Source organism: Halichoeres trimaculatus, unplaced genomic scaffold (assembly GCF_033239565.1).
Source record: "Halichoeres trimaculatus isolate MK-OKI-2021-1 unplaced genomic scaffold, fHalTri1.1 fHalTri1_scaffold_12, whole genome shotgun sequence".
Lineage (NCBI taxonomy): Eukaryota > Metazoa > Chordata > Actinopteri > Labriformes > Labridae > Halichoeres > Halichoeres trimaculatus.
Window position 1 is genome coordinate 14,923,575 of NW_027437190.1, and position 15,894 is coordinate 14,939,468.

Genomic DNA, 15,894 nt, shown 5'->3' on the forward strand with positions numbered 1-15,894 from the left:
TACCCAACTTCCAAATGAAGAATACTTGATATAATTGATATTTTATTTGCAGAATCAAAATGTATCAAGATGAAAAAAGATGCAATTTATTAGATTATGAATAAGGCAAAGGTGAACACATGTAAATACATTAAAACATGTTTTATTTTTATTTTTTTTTGTTGCATTTACCGTGTGTAACAACTGTTTAAACCTAGCATGAGTTCAGATTCAACATTTGGTGGAAGAAACCTGATTTTTTGTGAGAGCTTTCATCCATCTTGTGATACTCTCCACCAGTCTTTGGTTTCATGCTGCTTTAAATACACACGTTGAAGCAGCTTGACTTAGTCTCATGGCTTGTCAGGTGATCACAGAATCAATACCTCATTAGGCAGAATGAGGTGTGTCTGCGCTGAAATTCAATTAACAGTGGACCAGAGTTGCTTCCATGCATGTTAAGATGCTAATTTAAGGAAACATTTAGAGAGGGGAGTAATTTCTCATATAGTTGTTTATCACTGAGTAAGGACAAGTCTACATAGAGATTCAGGTGTTTCTCATGCGCCTCTGTGCTACAGCTACAGCTCTACTTTTATCACCACCAGAGGGCAGCCTTGTATTTTATTAAAACAGTTTCACAACAGTGAAAACCACAGCTGCTTGAGATGATTTACTCATCCGTGGTATTTTGAAGAGGTATTATGAGGTAAAAGGGAACTCTATTAAAGGAGCACATTAGTCTTTGTTGAATTATTGTGAGAACAACATCAACGTGCTTTAGGTCATAATGTCCTAAGAGGACTTTTTGCCTGGTGAGGGAACTATCTGAAATTAATAATACATGCCCCTTACACAACCTTTATAATGAAATGCAGGCAATCAGTGACAAGTTTGTTGATGATTATTATTGTTTTATTGTTTCAGTGCTTTAAAACAATGCTGCTGAATAGGTGTCAGACAGAATGAGTGACATTATATCGTAGAAACAGCCTGCAAAGAATTACAGTGATTGTATGTGTAACCACTAAAAGAGGACATGTCCTTCTTTTAATCAGAAAACACATCCTATGCATGTAGATGCCAAGATGTAACACTCATCATTTTGTTTACAATCAAACAAACCTTATTTGAGCTTTGGAATAGGAAAAAGCTGATCATGTATGATTATTGTTTTTTTTTTTTTTTTTAACACAGCCCTAAGTTTTAATAAGTTTGAAATAGCCTTAGTAGCCTTCTACTAATAGGTCTTCATGGCTTGCATGGTGAAAAAAGTTTATCAGTAACGAGATAGGTTATTTCTAGTGCTGCACGATTTGGGGAAAAGGTGCGATTTGCGATTAGGTGGACAATATTGCGATTGTGCTTGCGATTTAATAAAAAATAGTTGTGTCATGATGAGTCTACAGACTTGCTTGGTTATCATGGAGAAAAATCTAAATTGCATGTGCTGACATTGCGATTGCGATTGCGATATCCTCTTTTGCGATTACGTAATTGCATGTGCTGACATTGCGATTGCGATTGCGATTGCGATAATCGTGCAGCCCTAGTTATTTCTTCATTCTCAAATTTTGGGCTTGTGTTTGGGAAGCATATTCTGCATAAAAAGCAGTTGATATTTGTGACTCATCTTGAAGTTGTTATGTTTGGAACTCTGGTAAAGTTAGGCAGAAGTAAGTGAGCAGAAATGAAGAAGTTTTTGTCTTTCCTTTGTTCGTTTTCTTTTTGTATAATGTTTTGCACCCATGGCTGATAGGATTAGCAAAAAGACAGTTTAGATCATTAGAGTATTGTTTTAACTCTACCATCAAGGCTTTGTTTGGTAAAAACGGTGCTGCTTAGGTGGTGCTATGGAAGCCGTAGTTGCTTAGACAGCAGCCTTCTGTTTGTCTGCGTTACTGGGCCTTCTGAATCTTTGCCTTGACAACATGTCATAGATTCTCTGTGGGGTTCTGGTAAATTTGTTAGTCATTCAGGCATAGTAGTATCTCCATAGAGCTTGTGAGCAGTGCTAAGTGTTTCCTAGTAAACGGCTGCCTTGACTCTGGACTATTGAAAACACAGAGGACCAACAGCATCATATGACCTTGCATCCCAAACCATCACTGACTGTGGAAACTTTAAACTGGACTTTAAGCAACTTAAGGTTGTGGTTATCACTTTTGCTTGTGCATCTTTTTCAACCACACTTTTTCAACTCAATTCTCTAGTAATATGCTTGGATACAGCACTGTGAACAGCAACACTGTTTTGAGGTGTAACCTGCTTGTGGAGAGTGTCAGTGGCTGTCTTTGGAACAACTGCCAAGTCAGCAGTCTTCCCTATGATTGTGTACCTGACTGAACCAGAGATACACACGCAGGGGGTATTTGCGAAAACAAATACTCCCACCCCTCCATTCATTTTTAAAATACTTTCCCCCACATGCACCAGGCAAATCCCCTGAAAGGTGCAGCTAGAAGCAAGTCAAACCCGTATTTCGCAGTGTTTTTCAGGTGTGAAACCTGTGCTAACCAATCACAGTGAACCCCGTTATTCATCTGTGACATTTGGGAATCAAAAACTCAATTCCAAGTTTTCCAAAATCTTTTCTTTGGTCAAAGTTTTCAGAAAACATTGTTTTATGTGATGCAAAACTGTGGTTTTCATGTGGATGACGAGCCGAAACGTATAAAAGTATGTGGGTACCCAAATACCGGGGTTAGTGTCGACATGGCCTAAGGCTCAGGAAACCTTTGTAGGTATTAATAGTGTTAATCAGCTCATTAGTAGGGATATAAATCACCTGTTTCGTCATGATATGACACAGTGTCAATTCTTAAAACAGCTTGATATTTGCTGATATCACAAAGTCTGCCACAATAAAATTTCAACTCAATATGATTTAGAGGCCTGATTTTGATATCAGATGATATCGAGAACCCATTTACCACAAACTGTTACTTTGCACATAAAGGAAAAAAGACAATATTGATATGTTTTGAGAATGTATAGCCAAATGTTTAAGGCATTTGCATGAAAAAAACAGTCTTTAACAAATTGAACAAATGTTTCTGTTACACTTTAAAGTGCTGCAGTTTTCAGTTTTAAATGCACATTTTTTTTTGTTTTTTTTTTACAACACGTTATTAAATGAAAACAAACGGAAAAACAGAATGGCACAAGTAATGTTCTTAGCTCTGTTTGAGTGGTTGTCCAGCTTTTGATGTTAGCCAGAGTTAAGCTTGTCAGTTTTTACCACCTTCTTGTATAACTCTTGTCTCCATCTATTTTTTGCTCTTTGAATTCATTTGATATGTAGATATATATTTATACAGTCTTTAGTTTTATACACTGTCTTTTCACACTCAGGAAGCCGTTGCAACAAAATTTAATTCCAAATGCACTGCTGGGTAATTCTTGAAATGTCTATATGGAACTGTAAGGCTGTTTTCTGCCTACTACATAATTCTTGTGAATGTAGTATGTAGTAGGCACTGCATACTGCCTACTGCTTTTGCAGTATAGTAGTATAGTGTAGTATGTTGCATGACTGCTCTGTTTTGTAGTCTTCTATTCTGGTTTTCAGTTTAGGAAAATGGAGCTACAGGTGAATTTAAGTTGGTATTTAAGTTAATTGTTAATCATATCACAGCAGAATGATCATATTTGAATTTTAATCTTACACCCAAAGTCATATCGTTTGTTAAAAATAAACCTGGAAGGGATTTTTATTTTTTTTACAGCTGATGGATAAAACCACTTCTATATAATCCACGTATGGTTTAAAAAAGTGAATTAGTAGTTTATATGGGCTTTAATGAATTTGTTGAAGTAAACACCACTTTTATAACTGGAAGTAACAGGGTTTCCTTGTGTTTTTTCAGCATCACTTCTATCTCACTGACTGTCTGATGTTAGTGCTGTTGTATTGTAGTTATAATGCCGACTCATTCCACTAGGTGGTGGCAATTCACCAAAACCTGCCACTTGCATGGACAAACAGCGCAAGTGCTGTGCATTGTGGGAAACAGTATGCCAAGTAGACTGGTCCAGTGCATACTGAGAATTTTTTACTGGATCAGTAGGACATCTGGGGATTTTTGGCATACTGCAGATTTTGCAAGTTTTCTCATACTACCTACTGCATACTGAAATTTGGGCCAAAATAGTAGCCCTGCTAGTGTAGTTGGTGGTTTGGAAGATAACTCTGTCTCTAAGTCTACGTCTAGCTTGCTGTGGTACTTTCGGGCATGCTAATGTTAGCATGGGAATCAGTGCTGTGTTTCTCCCTCAGGTCAGCTGCCACATTTGCTGTGTTTCCTGCATACACCCCTTGGTATTGTTTGCACATCACATTTGCTTTGTTTTCTGATCCGTATTTTCTCCGGAATCTGAAATATTTTCCACACTGCTGATTTATTCCTGAAAGGGGAGCAAATGTCTTCGTTATCTCTCTCGGCTGTTAGCCTTTACCTGCTATCCACCCCAGAGGCGTTGTGACTCGTGGCAGCCGAACCAAGCGTGTAGGGTGACTTTGAAAACACAAGCTCAAGTAAAAATGGCGATGGATATGGATGTTCACTCACAAATGATTTGACTGAATTTTTGCTTAAACAATCGATATATCAATACATCAATCAAGATTGATTAATTGTTATACCCCTACTTATTAGTCTTTAATATAAAACTTGTCTGTAATTTTATTGTGAGTGGGATTGTCCAGCAGGGTCATCAGAAACAACACAACACTAAACTCTTACAGAGCTTATGAGGAGGCTTATGTGTGCTAGAAGTTCATCAAAGTCCAATTAAAGAAATCCATTTTGTCACCGTAAGTCTGTTTACCTCTAAATTGATTTATGCACCATTATGTTCAGCCCACTGTCTGCGTGAAAAGGGATTACAGATTGCTTTTCTGCTCTGTACTGTAAACATGAGTCAAATATTGATAAGCACACAAATTACTTTCCTCTTAAGCAAAGAGCCCTTAATGGTGTCTTGTCTGAGATTTAAAAGTTAAATCATTTGTAGTTCTCCAGGAAAGACAAACTCAATGAATGGAAAAATGTATTCATCCCACCACAGTGATGTTTACAAGGATTAATCTTTCCATTAGGGGGCACAAACGTTCTGCATTTCTTCCCATAAACTTATCACAGAACTGTCACAGCAGTAAAATAAAGAACAGGCAGGTCAATCAAGATGCTTTTTATATAAATATATTCTACTGACAGCACTGGCCTGCTGTTGTAAAGTATAATAAAATTAATTCCACACCATCTGCAGCCGTGTATACTTAACAACACACTGTATGCCATTTTCTTTGTTGAATTAAATCTCCAGTGGAAATGAGCAAAAGTTAATTACTGCTGTAAACATTTGCTCAACAGAGTAAGAATAATATAACATGATTAAATCTTGTGCTATTCATGCACATGCTCCTCTGGGACCTGTATCGTTGGAGACATTTTGCTGGTGCTGCTGCCAGGTGGGTGGCACATATGGTTTATATATAAGCTTATCTATGTGTTTGGCTGCAGGTGAATCTTTCCTTTGCCACACACATGTTCAAATTTATTTTTGCTGCTTGTTGCTATATTAGAGTAAATATGTGGAAGTGGGTGTGGGTTTTCATAGCACTGCGCCTTTTGTTGATGTTTGTCAGGAGCTTTGCTGGTGATGATTAAGCTGGCTCTCACTCTGTGCTTTCATTTAATGTAGCTGTCTCATCAAGCTGTCTTTCTGTCTCTCACTCACAAACACACACACATAACGTTTATATCCCGACTGAGTGGAATTTCATGTGCTGCCTAATTAGATCATCTGCAAAGTACATTTTCCAGAGATGGAGGAGAATAATTGAAATTTAAGACAGAAATGGGCTCCTGATGTATCTACCTTGGAATGTGATTAATTCACAGTATTACACACTCAGACACTCTTAAATCACATGGCAGAGATAGTGATAATTGCCTTACAGCCTGCTTCCTGTCCTCTAGCTATCAATTGCTTCCCTAGGCTCCATCAATTTTCCTATGCCTGTTCCTGGAGCAGCTCAGCGTCCCTCTCCTCTCCGCCCGGCTTCACTCGTCTCCTCTCCCTTCTGTTGAGGTTTTTCTCTCTACGAGCCACGCTGCACAATGCTCCTCTCCTCTCCATTCCCCTTTTAAATGCTTCATTTGCTTTGTATGATTCGTATCAAGGTTGGCGAGGAAATATTGGGTGGCCTTGGTCTCCTATCCTGTTTTGTAATTAGAGGTTTGACTTGCCAGAGGGAACGGCTTTGTTCAGAGTTATTAAATCGCCTTCTCGGTCTGCCAGGTGACAGACAGCCAACTTCTTCCTCCATCTCTGTTTTTTCCTTTTTTTTTTTTTTTGATGAACCTCTTCTGTGCTGCCAGGTATTTTGTTCCCACATCTTTTGTTATTGTGACATTTTCATATGGTCTCTCGCTTTCTGTTATTAAGTGGAGAAAAGCTTTGGGAAAATCACAGTTTTATGAGAGATGTAATAATATCAGCTTCTGAACTCGGCATTATCTGGCTTGAAATTACAAATGTATCAGAATGGAAAATGTGCAAAATGTCAGCTAATACCTGTCCTCCAGTCCCTGTAATGTACTCACGAGTAATAACTGTAGAGCCTCAGTGCTTTTTAAAGTAGCACAACTGTCAAATAGTTCTCCCACTTGTGCCTCATTTTCTACTTGACACCATAGATTTAAGTCCCATTACATTACAAACAGTGGTCTGCCTGAGGTTCAGAAGGTATATTGAAAGTACTTTGAATTGTTCAATTGGTTCTTTGGTCCAAAATATTCAATTGAAATTGAATTGAAACTCTGAATAAAAGCAAAAAGATTGCATTCTGTCCCCGTGAACAGTACTCACCTAAATCACGTCCATAAATGGTTCTAGAAAAATCTTTGTGTTCTTTTGTGGATCAGCAGAGTACATTTCAAACATGCTTTTTCTGTCTTCTGAAGAGTTTGACAAGAAGACTGATGCCACTGTGAAAATGTCATAAAACTCTGCTGGGGGAAGAAATGGTTGGTTTAGCTCAGCCAAGCTCAGCTTAAAGAGTACAAAGGATGGTAAAATGCTGGCTTGGTTTTTGGAAACCAAGCAAATGAATAAATCTACTTTTCAACCTGTGTTAGGCTCAGAGTTCAACTTATTATTTTTATATAGTTCAATATTCAGAAGTAATAAGGTGTAAAAATACCCTACTGTGTGGTTTTATTGGGGGCTGCACCCTGTCTTTTTTGCTAAGTAAGGCCAGGGATGCACCATTACCAATCATTCTAGCCCCTCAAAGCTGGATTGGGTATCAGGAGGAAGGGGCCAATCCATGGTGCTGTTCCAGGCAACCAACTTGATGCTTTTTCAAACCAGCACTCTTTGCTACTTGATTTGTTACCTCTGATGCACTTTCTCTGTTTGTTTGTTTTTTTTGTGCTGCATTACCGGTCTACAGTGTATGAAAGTTTACAATTGAGTAATTTCTGGTCATTCTGAAGCATTGTTTTGCTGGTAAACATTTAAACAGCAGTCATTAGCGTTAGAGGTCGACCTATATGGGTTTTTTGGGGGCCGATGCCGATGCTTTCCAAATTTGGGCAGCCGATGCCGATATGAATAGCCGATTTTTCCAATTTGATATTCAGGCCGATTGTTAAATAAATATATATTTATCACATTTTTGTGAAACGCAGCAATTTCTGAGCAACTAAAAGAAATCTATTACAACAAGTCGTGTCCAGTCCTCTGAACATTTATTCAGCTTTCAAAACAATGACATATTTTGTCTGAGTAAACACACAATGTAACAAGCAGTAGTAAACATTCAAACTCTTCTTAAAATGTCAAAAAATAAATTTAAACTTATTAATATAATTTGAACAAAAGTATGTAATGTATCCAAGTGGTTCCACAAGTTTGAGGTGCTCATCTTTTTTGTGCCTGATCAAAAATTGCGTCATTTTATACAACGGATCAAAAATCGGCTTTTTAAAAGAAAATAAGGCTGATGGCTGATAGAGACAAATGTCCAAATATCGGCCCGATATATCGGCCAGCCGATATATCGGTCTACCTCTAATTAGCGTTCTTATCCCACAATAAGATATGCAGGTTATTATTTTACACTGGTCTCAGATTGGTATCTGTCAATACCCAAAGCCCAGGTATCAGTATCGGTATCGGTATCGGTATCGGTATCGGTATCAGAACCAGAAGAGTTGGATTGGTGCATCTTTGATTAAGACTAGGTGAACACTTAACAATTTCTTGATAAATACTTAAACTGTGGGAGTCTGGACACATGAGGACATTTCTGACAGATTTTTAGTATGGCAGCCTGCAGATAAGATGTCTGAATGAGTCCATAAAACCGCGACACAATTAACGTTTGTGGCAACGATTCTATTGAAATAGGATCTCACAGAAGTGTGTTTGATCAAACTTTACTTTAGGAGATAAACAAACATGGAGGGTGATCATCAGCTGGCTGTGATGGCGTGTGTTATGCAGCAAAAATAAAACAAAGGAATACAAGTTAATAGTGCTGCAAGCTGGTCTTCTCTTGCAACTCTGTGATTTAGAAGAATTTAGGACCACGAGTTTGTCCAATCAGAGGTGCAGCTCACTTGACTGACATGACAGGCTCTTGAGTTGGCATTTCCAGTATGGCCCCTGCTGGTGACTGGCTTCATTACTCTGTATTAGACATAGACTGGTGATGTTGTGGAGACAATGACCATATATTGTACAGTCTGCTCTTATGGCTCATGAAACTCAGCTCTCTTCTATTATTGTTGCAGTATTTTAGATCTAGCTGCTTTCATAGCTTCCTTTTTTACTGTTGATTTCAACATTCACTTCTTCTCCAGCTGTAGTGTTCCTGTGGGTTGAAGTATAAGCATAAGAAAACCATCCTAAGGCTTAAATGCTCTCTGACTCTTTTGTGTCCCATCTGACATTGGTCCATATTGTACAGCTTGTTATAAAACACTGTCAGATTCGGCTGCATGCTTTATAGATTCAGTCTGTTTTAAGGAGAATCTTCCTCTCCCCCTCCTTCATCTTACTGTTGCTTCTATGCTCCCTGCCTCACCAATCAGCTTGCCCCCTGATCGGGCCTATTCATCACACGCTGGCAGAGGAGATACTGGAGACTGGTGTAGGTGAGGAGGAAGCACGTCTGCCCTATCTGAAGGTCTCTCGCGCTCTCCCCTGCCAAAGAGAGAAGAAGCTCAAGGATAATGAATTCCCTCCTTCTGCCCTTTCACCTCTTTGTATACAGCAGGGTTACACACTTCCAACACAGCGGACTCAGATAACCAGCGAGCGGGAAACTTTCAGAGGCCTAGAAGTTGTGTTTTTTTCTCAGAGCAGGCGTGTGCTGGTGCAACTCGGGTGGGGGCAGATAGATTTGTTTTGTGGGTGTATTCGTTTGAATAACCTTTTGCTCACTCAGAGCTGAGACAAGACACAGCAACATATTTTTTTCTTTTCTCTATCTTCGGATGTCTTTGTCGATTGATTTTGACTCGAGTTTTAACATACATCTCAGCCAAGTTAGAATCTGTTTCATAGTGTGAAGGTGTTTTTACTCTCCTACAATACAATCCATAAAACAGCACAGCTGCTGTTGGAAGTGACAATATGGGGAGGCATTTTTGGCAGTGGTGATTGCTCTAAGACTGCAAGAGAAGCTCGGCTTCCCCTAAAATGTCCCCCAAAAAAGTGGTGATATGAACTGCTGTGTGTACATTTTATTGACAAAATCTGCGCTAGAATTCCTTCATCTTTTGTTCAGAATCAGCTACCTATCACAGGTAACTGGCTTGACCTCCTTCTCATTCATCCTCGCAGCGTCTCAGCACTTTAACACAGTCGGACGCTGAGTGTCTTCTGACTTCAGCAGGGAAGCGTAGAGTGGGTTGTTCCACTGTGGAAACTGGACGGTCATTGGATAAACGCTAGGTCTTGTCCAGCCCATTGGACGCTCAGCGTCTCTGGGGGTCTATGAGGCAGTGTACTGGCCTGGACACTGGGCTTCTGCATGATGACTGGATGATCAGTCTGAGGCTGAATCCCTTTTTGATTGACAGTGAAATGAGCCAGTCAGCGATCTTGAAGTATAACTCTCCACCGGTGCAATTTCTCAGTTTTACAGTCAGTTGTTCTGGACTGATCTGGAGGCTTTATCGATCCCCAGCGAGTTTACTTTTCTTAAAAACGACAAGCGCTGTGTTTACAGATTCTCTCTCTTTTCACCAGTAAGCAGCTACAGCTACAGCTGCGGACCTTCTCCCCCTGTCACTCACACGTACAGCCTGTCGTAGTCTCACATAGCTGCTCCAGCTGCAAGCAAGCCGGCACGGAGGGTAGAATTTAAGTTTAAATAAATAAACAAATTTATGATATAGGCCGGAAAAAATGAGCTTCCCCTCCTTGACTGACCAGCAGCTGCCACTGATTTTTGGAAATGTGTTCATACCCAGAAAGCATCAGCTGGGATGTCTGTTTGGAACGGTGTTTTGATGAAATTAGTTTCTGAGCATCTAGAAAGGTTTAGTGGGTTAAAAGGCTATGTTAATATCTGATATTTTTGATTGATTCTGTGAAGTACTGTTCACTTAGTTATGAAGCAAATTAGATGTGACCTGAAAATTCTCTTAACTCATTGGCTGCCATTGATGTCTATAGAAGGCAATTTGATCACAGCCATTGAATGCCACTGACGTCTGAGGACATCAGTTATGTTTTTCAATGGTACAGTCTCAGGGACAGTCTGACAGATGGTCTGGTGGAGCTTGTCCATCAGTACCAGGCTTGTTAACTAGTTTACTGATGAACTGACCCATGTAGGTAGCAGCAGTGCTCTTTTTGAATCAGAGATCAGCATAGATTATGAGAAGAGATGATAGAGAGACAACAGTGAAACACTGCAAGTCGGACAAGTTCAGACAGCTAACACTTCAGCAGAGCATAATGTGGTTGTGAGAAAAGACAATAAGATCACAAAGAGGGTGAAAGGATGGAGCTTTGGAGACGAGTGCCAAAACTTGAGCAAAGCTTAGTTTTTCTATTTTTGGTCAAAAACAGTGTTTTTAGTGAAACCAGCCTGTTCTGCTGCCGGTTATGAAAAAATGAAAAATGGGTAGAAAAAAACTCCATTTCCTGATGAAAGAAGAGACTGTACTCTTTCTTTTGATAGTTTTGGTGTTTACATAGTCAAAAAGCACAATAATCTGTGGGTCTTGAATGATCCATCAGAATGCTCTGAAAACTGCTGGCAGCCAATGAATTCATAAATCTGTGGGACAAATCATACACAGGTAGTCTTAGTAAGGCTAATGAAAGATGCTCTATTTCTCATAAAATATGGCCAAGACAAACACCAAGTCAACTTCTTCAAATACTAATGAAACATTTCAGTGGCGGCTAAAGTATTTTTCTGATTGTCTAAGGAACTGAAAGATGCTCACCAAGTGTGAAAATGTTGTTTTTGGCTTAACTTAGCTTGGCAACAGGTCAGAAACAGCAGCAAGCAGCTAGCCTGAAGTTACCAAAAACTACCCAGCAGTTTTTTTTACCCCTAAAATGTAGGTAAGTAAACTAAACAAAAATAGTTTTTGTTTTATACAGGAGGACCAGTAATATCTATATCATAACAAGCACTAGGGGTGCACCAATCCAACTTTTCTGGTCCTGAAAATAATGAGTATGAGCAAGTAAATATTTATTTGAACTATACATTTTTAAATGTTTACAAGCAGTTTGGTAAAAAAAAAAAAAAGTTAGCACTGAAATGCCAAATGCATCACATTTGAAACGCGCATTTTAAGAATGTTTTTCTCATCAACATAGTAAATAGTTGCCTCAAAAAAAAAAACGTGGCAAAAAAATAAAAATACATAGATTTTTTTTTTACCCCCTTGGAGATTATCATACCACTACAGGCAGCTGAAGTTGTATTTTGGCTATTTTCAAAATTGCTGCTCTCACGAAATCCTCCACAAACTTTATTTTTCAGGACATCATTGCTAATTTTCATGAAGTTGTAGAAAAAAATAACATTGGAATTTCTCCCCTTTTTTTAAATAAATGTTTTCTCACCAAAAAACTTTCCAAAACCGCTGAAATAACAGAGTCATTGAAGTTACCTTTTATTGTTGTCTATGAGGTTTCTGTGCTTTGAAAAGCCATAAAAGCTCAGCTTTTTTATACAGAAGTCAAAAATAATGTTTAAACGTGGGATTTTTATTTATTGATGCCTCAGGAAATAACACGGTTTCTGTGTAAATTGAAAGAGACAGGTGATGGGTGACTCACTCAAGTTTGATTGGCACCCTTTGGCATAAAACACAATGGTGTAGATGTCTTGTGCTCTTGTCAACGGTATATCATTTTTCATTACATGGAACATGTAGCATATAGTCCAAGTATAGAAATAGGACCTGGGATTTACATCCTCTATGAGACTAATTTAAATACTGAATAAATTATAGCATTGACGGTACTGTCAAAGTGTACTTTCAAACCCCTTATCCTCTCATGTCTATATCGTCTCTTTTATTCTCATTACGCATTGGAGAAGAGTCTTTATGTTTAATATTAAAAAAATCCATCACCTGGTGAAGGGCCTCCACCTCTTCCTCTGCCACAGTGTCAGTGTTCTCAAAAGACTCCAGATGGCTCAGGGATCCTTTTGTTGAGATCTATCCATATGCTTCCCCCGCTCATCTTTGTTCCTTCATCTATTCTATTCAGTTACACTGTGCACACTGCGCACCTGCAGTGCGGGTTGCAATTTTCTTACGGAAGTGTTTCAACAAGCTTGGAAAATGAGAAGATATTTCAGCCTTTTTTTTTTCGAACAGCAGCCTTAATACCTCGGAAATATCCTATGTTTGCAATCATGGTTGAAGAGTTGAACGATAAAAGTGAGTGATGAGAGTCTTGGACAAGCCAGAAAAGGCTGGTACAGAAAATACTTTGAGTTATCTACTTCCATGTGTAACCTTGAATGTAATTCCTGGCAATTGGGCTGGGTTCAATTATAGTTGCGACTTTTCTCAGGGATTACATCCATATTGAGGATTAGTACAGAGGTTGTTAAATTGACTTTGGGAGGGGAGGTACACAGACGATAAAAGAAAATGGTTGTTTGTGCTATATTGGCTCAGTGTTGCTGAATAGACTTTTTTCTTTAAAGGGCAGAAGACCTGAGAGATGCTTGAAACCAGGCACTCTCTGATCCCCCTAAATCGGCTTATTCAGCAACAGTTGAGAATCCGGCTGGAAACAGTCTTTGTGATGGAAGTTTTGCCCTTACAGTAGAGGAAATGTGTTAAAGCTGGTCCAGGTTATTGTATCCGTGATGCAAAAATAACAGGTAAAAGGACTGTGTGGACTTTCTAAGTGATCTTGGAAAAGTCTGATTTTTATGTATGAGTCTGATTTTAATCCACAACTTAAAATGACATTATCAGCACCAAAACGGGTTATTTCCTGGTAATTTCCAGCTTCCCAGTCAGTGTTGCCAACTTAGCGATTTTGTCGCTAATTTTAGCGACTTACTGGACCCCCCTAGCAACAAAATTAGAGAAAAGTGACTAGCGACAAATCTAGCGACTTTTTTGGTGGTTAGGGGCTTCTCTCTGTGGGCCATGCATTTTGTGTGTGGCTGCCTGCCTGGATGGCCAGCTGTACACTACAGGCACTAGCACTGCTCAGTTGACAGATAGGCAGCCACAGGTTCAGCGACTTCTAGCTACTTTTGGGTGGGCCTCTAGCAACTTCTGATGCTGAGGAGTTGGCAACACTGTTCCCACTTGGGTCAGACAGGTTTGAATCACAGCACATGGTCCCTATGGCAACACCATGCTGGCCAACAAAGTTTAGCGATATCTGTGTTTTTTTGTTTTTGGCTGAAAAGGATTTATTTTATTGGAATTGTTTTTTTTATTAACAGACACTGGAGCTGAACTGACAAAAAGGTACAAGCAAAACAGGAGAGTGATAGAGCACAGGCTTTAGGCTAAAACACGAGCTATGGGCTAAAACACGGGTCAAGCTTTTTGTGATGATGTCCATTCCAACCAACATGCAGCAGTTATTCTGCAGTGGTCTGTTCTTAAGAGTGTCCCAATCAAATGAAGAGTGAGGTTGCATTAGCTCTCCTTGGTCAATAAGTCCTCACAGCCCGTTTAAAGAGGGGGTATTTTGCTTTCTCATATTTGAAACATGGACTTGTGTAACAACGCTGGATGTCCAAACTAAATGTGTGCAAATTTCCAAACAGCAACTTAATTACATGCCATTAGAAAAACACAAATTGGTCTGTAAACTGCTCAAAACAGTAGGGGTGGGAGAAAAAAAATCACAAATCCATATATCGAGACCATTCTTCTTTTCAGTCTTTGTTTATAAACTAGATTGGGAAAAAGTTACTATTCTTCAGCAGAGGTTGAAATGTTTCTCTCTGACTCATGTGATGTGCATTTCATGGGAAAATATAACTCCTCATATAGTTTGTTGACATTATCATCCTCATTTAACTTTTTCCACATCGTCTGGTGTTAAAAAAGCAAACTAAAAATAGTAAATATCTAAGAGTCATAATTTGAATTGAATCAGCAGCCCAAAAATTGTAACAGATTCATGAGATTAGCATATCGTCGCAGCCCTACAAAACAGTCTGTTCAAAAATAACACAACAAAACATCATTAGTGTTTAGAGAAATGATGACACATGATCTTATTAGAATCTCTTACAATGTTGGGGACATGTTGGAGGTGCAGGCCTCAGTCACCAAGGTCAGGCCTCTAGAGAGTTGGCCAATCAGAGGGAAGGTAGTTTGTGGAGCAGGAATCTTAAAGAGAGCATCTAAAATGAACAAATCGTGTCACACAGAGAACCGAGCACTCTGATGAAGCCAAAGTACAGTAACCAGTGTAATCAAGCTCTATTTTGTCATCGGGCATCATTCTGTAGAAAAGGCAAGGCAAGGCAAGGCCGGTTTATTTCTATAGCATATTTCAGCAATGCAATTCATAGTGCTCTACAGGCAGAACAAATTATAGAAAACAATTAAAATTCAATTAAAATGAGATTAATTAAAAAGATACAATAAAACAAACAACAATAAAAAACAAACAAACAAAAGATTAAAATAGATTTTAAAACAGATTTTAGAAAAGATGCTGCGGCGCACGTCACCCTCCTAAACTTTCTATTCCTGATGAAAACTTCATGCCAGGCAGGGACTTGAGGGAAGATGTAACTTGAGGAGAACTGGAAATTTCAAGAAAAGTCTGGAGCCCTTTGGTACAATAGGCTACAATTAAAGCACTTAGTTTTTAGTTTTTCTGAGATCCTTGGACTGTTTCAGGTTTTTCAACTAGCTGTTTTGGTTTCAGTTTTTTTTTCTGTTTCAGTGGTATCAAGGGCCTGATCAGTAAGAAGGCTCATCAGCAACTTTCTTAAGGTATAAATATCATATAGTCAGTTTTGGGGAATTTTGTTGCCACAGACGCTGTTTACCCAGATGATGAAGTTTCTCAGTTAAAATCCTGTAAAAGCTGAAAAGAGATACCAGTTTTTGTTAAATGTCCCATCATATTCTAAACCTTCCAAATCCCAGTGTACATGTTACACATCCTTTTTCTTATCTCCGGAGGAGGGGAGTTGGGTGTAAGAACAAAAGAACTGTGAAGATATATGCAATGAGGAGAACCCCTGTGCCTGTCACTCTGAAACAATACTTATAATGTGATGAGTGTATCTTGACAAAATCTAAATAGAAATGTCTGAGGGGAAAATAGGGAAAGGGGGGCAGTGGTGTGGAGCTTCCAGCTGATAGATGGTGCTCAGGCTGACAGCAGTGGCACAGTAACTAAATCACTCAGAGGAGGAGC

General features: G+C 39.0%; 1 long non-coding RNA gene across 1 annotated transcript in view; it reads left to right on the top strand.

The window, feature by feature from the left end:
* The window catches only part of LOC141801382 (uncharacterized), a 128,515-nt gene that overhangs the window by 695 nt on the left and 111,926 nt on the right, over positions 1 to 15,894 (top strand). The window lies entirely within an intron of this gene.